Source organism: Anser cygnoides, chromosome 14 (genome assembly GCF_040182565.1).
Source record: "Anser cygnoides isolate HZ-2024a breed goose chromosome 14, Taihu_goose_T2T_genome, whole genome shotgun sequence".
NCBI classification, from domain to species: domain Eukaryota; kingdom Metazoa; phylum Chordata; class Aves; order Anseriformes; family Anatidae; genus Anser; species Anser cygnoides.
In genome coordinates this window covers 2,383,771-2,390,841 of record NC_089886.1, presented here as the reverse complement: position 1 = coordinate 2,390,841, position 7,071 = coordinate 2,383,771, and the positions used below count along the sequence as shown (strand labels likewise).

General features: G+C 43.0%; 1 long non-coding RNA gene across 1 annotated transcript; it reads right to left on the bottom strand.

Annotated features, from left to right (window-relative positions):
- Window positions 1–671: 671 nt before the first annotated feature.
- On the bottom strand, window positions 672–7,071 carry LOC136786342 (uncharacterized). Its single transcript, XR_010824941.1, has 4 exons — window positions 6,401–7,071; window positions 6,132–6,296; window positions 5,244–5,424; window positions 672–5,160 (listed from the first exon to the last, which is right to left on the bottom strand). It is a non-coding gene; the product is annotated as an uncharacterized lncRNA (long non-coding RNA).

The window sequence follows — 7,071 nt, the reverse complement described above, 5'->3', positions numbered from 1 at the left end:
TATGAATATTCACTGTTCAAACCTTAAAATTTGGATTGTCAGTTAGTTATATAAATCATGGCATTATTGCTTTTCCTTCATGACATATGTAACTAAGCAACAAATTGAGAATTTAAATACTAAATTTAATACATTCTGCCCTTTTCACGATAAGTGATAAGTGATACAGAGATCTCAGCTCAGCAGGAGGTGGGTCCTGCTGTCCTAAAGGTGGAGAATCAGACAACCTTGTCAGCTCAAAAGCCAAATGATGCCACCTATTCCGGTTCAGAATTCACAGAGCAAGAACCATTGTCCTGGCAAGGCTCAGTTTCTCAGTTATTCCTCAAAGTGAATTCGAAATATCAAGAGTGGTTTCAAGACTAAGCTTGTTCTTGAACACAGAAGACCATGCAGGAAGACCTACATGTTTGCAGACGCCACTTTGTTGCTGGCTGTAAACTGCCATAGCAGCAGAAAGAATTTAGAACCGTTGCGGTTATTTGCGATCAGAAATAGGACGTGCTAAGACAAAGAGCTGGAAAAGCTGCAAAACGAGGAGCTCTCTTCAAAAAGGTTGGAAGAGACATTTGTCATTTAAAACAAAAATTGAAGACTTCTAAGGGAAAAAATGGCAGAATAACCTTAGAATAAGAGGTATTAAGGTACTAAAGGGAGTAACCTTTAAAGCCTGCCTACAGAATGGATCCCCGAAGTCCTGAATCATAATAGCAGAGGGGAGGAAGAGAGCCTTGAAATAAATGAACATTACTCCAGAAATCTCCCAGAGATGACAAAAAGTGCAGAAGTTTCATGCTAAACTATTTTATTTCTTTGATAAAACCTGAACTCTTAAGCAGCCTGGAGTGTGAGAGGAAAGAAGAAAGAAAGGATAATAGGAGGGGAAATAAATCTCTTCTGTTAAATGCATTCAGCAGTGTAGCGATAGGCATAGGATTACGCTCAATTTAATCTCAATGGATAACACAGTCCAGGATATTATCTGCAGTTTCCTCAAAAATCTCCTCTGAAACACAGCTTTTGCATTTCTTTCTGCAGCAGTAGCTCTGCCCTGGCTGACTTACCACAGCACTCTGCTGTTCGGTTTGGCCATCTACAAAATGGGCCTTGTGACACCACACAGGAAGAACAGTTTAATTTGGGGGACAAACAGAACTAATGAACAGGGAGGCAGGAGTTCAGAGCTGGTTAGTTTGCATGGAATCCATCGATAAAAGCCAGAAGGTGCTTGTTAACCAGACAAGAAGATATAGAAGGGAATGCAGGGAATGCAGGACGACCTACCCAAAAATCAGCTATTTGCCTTTACCTACTTTGTGAAATCTTTGCAAAGCTGAAAAACCACTCGCAGTTTTGCAAAAACAGCTTGCAATACTGTATTTGTAAACTTGCGGATTAGCATACCTCAAAATGTGCAATCCAGAGGGATGGGGATAGGCTCCTGGCTGCTCTACCTGACGATGCTCACTGCATGCAGTCACTGGGAATGGGTGATCCTGGTGGAACTCAGGAGCTGTTTGATCTGAATTAATTTCTCTCACTCACAGCAGTGAGTACTCCATGGCAGGGTTACGTCCCCTAATATCTCACCCCCAGCTGCCTCACATTCCCAGTTTCTTCTGAAGTTACTACCCAGATACTGGACTAAGATTATTTTATGTGATCTAATAACACAGCGCCAAGCATGGGATAGACAAAATAGATTAAGAAGATTAGTTTTAGTTTTATGGCAAACTTCCTACGGGTGCTTAATTAACAACATTATAACGGCTAATCACTTGGTGGTTCCTACCTCCACTCATTTTCTCGGTGACACAAGGGCATGCGATAGGGGTGAGTGGCTGTACCATGTCTGCTTGCGATAATCTGTCACTTCGCAAAGGGCTGTGGTGCCATTAACTGGGTTAATTGGGTTCATAATTGTTGCCAATCTGGACATCTGTGCTCAGCTGCTGCCACTTAAGAAAAAAGAAACTAAACATGAAATGGTGTGGATGAGAATTTTGCCCATGGATAGTTCTTACATCCCCAAGGAGTCTCGGAGGGAAAGAGGGTGTGCAGAGGATGTGTATCACCCTCTTGGCTGGCGATATTTTCCTAGTTTCAGAAGTTATTTCCAGAAAACAAGTTTCCAGAATGTGAGCCCCCTGTTTCCCAGAACAGATGTGGGGAAATTTCTAGGTAAATAAACTGGACTGAAATGTAAATGAGGTTTGGAAAAAAACACATATATCAAGGGAATTCTTTTAGCTGGTAAAATACATATTTTAAAGAAATCTTCAATATAGAAAACTTCTCAAGTTCACTACATTACCTTTCACCAAAAAAAATGCTGGGAGGAAGAAGTTATTATTTTCTGGCTCACAGATCAAAAATGCTCTCTCCATCTTTCCAGCTAAAATGGGCATAGGATGAGGAAGCCTTAATTACTAAGCATAATAGCAGATTTACAGATAAATGGTAATTTAACTTAGTGTATGTATTGAATTAAACAGCATTCTGTGAAAACTCCCGACTAAAGTTAATATTATCAACAAAACAAAAAAAAAAAAGAGAGGGGGTTTGGCTTTTTTTTCCCTGTAGCTAACATTTAAAGTATAACTGTTCTCTGTGATTGATGTTTCATTTTAGATGAGTTTTTTTTTTTTATCTGCTTTAGAGAGTGACACTATGCTATTTCATGGGATTAGTGATTTAAGTAATGTGAGTAGGTTGGTTGTCATGATTAGCAGAAGCTAAAGCAAAGCAGCATTTGCTAACTGCAGAGAATTGAGACAATGTGGCCAGCTGCAGCGGCTTATTAAATGCATAATGAGCTCAGGCAACTTATAAAAGGAATCAAAATTCTGTAACACAGGGAAGCAAAGTTCCTAAGTACCAGCATATTCCTACAAGACTTTGAGGTGACATGAGATTATTATGAAATATTTAGTGAACAGACACTTAATTGAATGTGAGTATGGGAAAAGGAATTTAGGGCAGCAAGTTTTTCAGAGAAGAATTTCAAAGTTTGGCTCTCAACAAACCAATATTTGCACTGTGATGCTACTGGGGGGCTCTGCTTGGGAACCAGCCCTTTTCTTTCATCATGAACCATTTTTTCCAGCCACTGAAGTATCACCATTTGAATCTGTATATTGCTTCTGGAGATCTTCTTTAGCCCTCTGTCATCTACTATACTCTTATATCTTATATTCCCCCAGCATCATAATATTCCCACTTTAATCAGACCCTGCTTTGATTTCAACTGCTATCCTCCTGACTTTGCCTTACGGACCTTTCTCTCTGCGGCTGCTGCCTCTCAAAGAGATCGCAGCACGCCTGCCTCCAGCCTGCCCGATTCATTTGATGAGCTTGCTACTGGTCTGCAATGTAAAACAATAATGTTTTCAGCAACTTTTCAGTTGCTGATTTCTGCAAAGCTTACCTGCACGGCAAGCTCTGATGGCTTACCCGCATCTTCCTGCACATGCATTGCTTCCAATAAAATTAGGCTTTGGTTATACGGGATTTACGTGGCATGTATCTAAAGAGATACAAATCTTTATTTTTGGAAAATGAGGCACTGTTTAAATATCAGCTATGTGGGCCGGGGATGTAAATCTCATCGGACAGTGTAAGAAATTGGAAACAGCTGTAGGCAAGTGAGAGCGCTGCCAGAGCAGCTTTATCAGGGTTATCTGTTTGGGGGTTTCCCTTGCAATCAGGCAAGAGACTCCCCATTTCCATCAGTTTGCCAATGCCTCACTGTTTCTCAAGCACAACAGTACTTGTGTCATCCAGTCGACCAGAGAAACACCATTGATGCCTGGATGCTGCAGGGATCCTTCTGCTTTATGATCGGGCTTTACAACTCTAAAGTGCCTCCTGCCTCTCAAACTGCCTGTGGCTATCTGGGGGCACAGGGCGAGACTTTATAGAGCATGGCACAATGTTTAGATTATGCCATCCTCTGAGAAGGCAAAGAAGTAAAAGACAGTGTGATTGCTGCTGCAAACTCAGAGTTGCATAGAACCAGAGCTCTGGTCCCATTTCAGCAGTTAACTTGCACGGCACCGTCCCGAGAGCCTCGGATCATTTGCACAGTCTGTTGTGATCAAAACCCTCCAAAACATTGTGCTGAGAGAGCTCTCCCAGTACAGGGCAGAGAGGACACAGGGCAGCCATGACATAACAGCCATGCCAGCCAAGGCACGGGGGTGACAGGCACGGCACGCGAATCGGTGGAGAACAGCAAGCCTGCACTTAGCACTGAGTATTAACAAAATTCAGGCGTCACCCCCTTTCCGCTCCTCACATATCTTTAAAAATCCTGCTCCCTAATGAAATTCAGATTCTGGAATTACTGATGGTCTGCAAGCAAAAGGAATATTAATTTAGCCCAGACTCCGTAGCTTTGTGCTTATTAGGCAATTCTCTGATTTGGGGAAATAAGCGCTATCTCAGGGTTTTTTAACCATGTTTCTCCAATAGTGATGAAAAAGTTTTTTTCATTTCCTTTTGTGGAGAAATATATACAAGCTAGGCTAGAGGAAGGCCTCAGTTCATGTAAAACGTAGGAAGATATAATGGAAGTTTCACAATACCTTTTCAAAGTACCCTAATACACATTAGGCAGACTATTTCAGCTTCTGAATTCTTTCAACCTTTCCCTGACTTTGAGTTAGAAACTTGTGAAATATGCTGTTTTTATGATTAGAGCACTGTCATATATAGCTTTGACTTCAGTCATTCATTTAGCAAAAAACCCTTTGTCCAGCCAAAGAGAATAATCCCATCTCTGCCTGCTTGGGGAACGTCTGCCTCCGCTCTTTGGCTGGCCAGCCAAAACTCAGGGAACAGCGTGCCACTGATCTTTCATTTTCATCCTATTCCTCCCAACTCAAAGTTACACAAATTATTTTAAAATAACCAGCCTGAAGAACTCATTCACCAGCAGCTGATGGAAGAAAATTTCCTGCTTGCACTGAAGATATTATTCCAGAAGGAAAGTGGCAAAAGAGACATTACAATTCACTTAGAGACACGCTCACATGCCAACAAAGGCACTGCCGAGTGCGGTCTTGGATTTCCATGAAAAAGGGGAAACCGAGTGCTTTGGGGTACTGCGACAGGACAGTGCCTTGTCAGGGGCTTGAACGCGAGCCAGAATGGATCCCCCTGCAATGAGATAGCAGAAATGTTATCATAAAATGTGCACTGCACTCTCTCCGGATTTGTAGGCCATTAGAAAGAAATCTTACATGTGCTGTTTTGTAATGATGCCGGACTTCCATTATCTTGCTCCAAATACACAGGTCAGCCAGCAGCAGCATTCAAGGCAACAGGAAGCAGGCCTCAGCTCTTATCTCCAGAGGATTTGTGCCTTGCCTGCACACACAGTCCAATACACACTTGATTTTAAAAGAAAGCCTTTGGTTTAAGCTGAAAAGGGGAAAAAAAAAATATTTGGGTTAATAATTCTGGGCTTCTTCTCACAGTAAATTCTCCACTCAGAGGAAAAATAGTATGGTCAAAAGGCAGCGAATTAGCTGCAAAGGGCAGATTTTGACCTGATAAAATTGGCGTGGCTATTTAGGGAGCAAGATTTCATTAGAGTTGCTATAGCAATTGGAACAGTTTGGCAAAACCTAATGAAGGATTATGATAGAAATAGAGAAGGCTATAAGCCATCAAAGCTATAGAAACAGAAGCTTCAGAGGTTTCTGAGCACAATCCCTCTGGAAGTACACTGATCTCCCTGGAAGATATCACACTCATTTCAAACATTTCTCTGGGGGATTCGCTGAGCAATGATTGCAATACAAAATGGAGTGCCCTCTCCACTGCAGTTATTCGTGGATTTTCTCCTCCGAGAGGCACCCTTTATTATTAAATGCTTTATAATAAAAATACTTTGCACTTGCATGGCACCTCTCATCACAGAGCGGTGCAGAAGTTACTCCTGATGCTGTGTTAACCTCCTCAGCACAGCACTAGGTACGTCCTGTGGCTGAGCAAATGGAGCTGGAGACATGAAGTGGCTTCACTCCAGCCTCCCCAGGGACGAGGCAGGGATGTGCATGAAGGGGGGTTCCCGGGTGCCCAAATAAACCTCAGGTGCTTGAGCAGGGATACGGCAGAGCTCTCACCCATGCAAGGTGCCCCGATGCTGGGCACATGCTGCAGAATGACCTCTGGCTCTGGCTGAGCTCCCGCTGTGCTGCGATGCCTCTCCACGGTGGAAAATCAAAGCTGCCATCCAGCAGGATGCTCTCACCCAAATGCTGTGCAGGGCCCGGAGTGTTGCTCAGCAGCTGCACAACAACAGGCATTTATTCCGTTCTATGATGCTCAGCACAACCTCTCCCACCAGGGGAGAGGCTTTTCCCTCTGATCTGAGACTGAGAAGGAGACTTACCCCCGAGCCAGCAGAACACACACGATGGGCAGCCACCCCAGCACGTACCGAGCTGCTCCGGCTGCTGCTGCTCACCCATGGCAGAAGCAAGGGAAGAATGTGCCCTGCATTGCCTCCAGCTCTCCGTCCATCCAAGTGCACATTGCTTTTGCCTCTGCTTTCACTCAGGGTCCTGGCTTCCTATATATATATATATATATTCCTATATAGGAAAAAACTGTAGTCAGCTTTTGGGATGAAGAATGGCACTTCTTCTAGGTGCAGGATTTATGGATCTTGTGTTGAGTAACCACATCAGTCAGCTGCTAGTGAGTGTGAATGTGCCTAAGCACCAAAAAAATGTTTTTTTGTTTTGTTTTGTTTTTTAACATTAACTTCATTGCTGTCGGGAAAAAAAAAAGAAAAAAAAAGTTTGACACACTGGAGCCTTGACATGTCACGTCAGTATGCTAACGGCTGTGGTACCTTTACATCGCTTCTGAAAAATGACCCTGAGACTGCCTTTATCAAACAGATACAACAACAGGCAGAGAATGCGCTTGCTGGTGCCAGTACAGAGGGCACACAAAGCACAGTACTCTCAACAATTTGCTGATGGCTGTGCTGAAACTTTGGGTGATGTCCAACTTAAACCAAAGCCATGATTCTACCAGGTACTACGCCTTTAACTA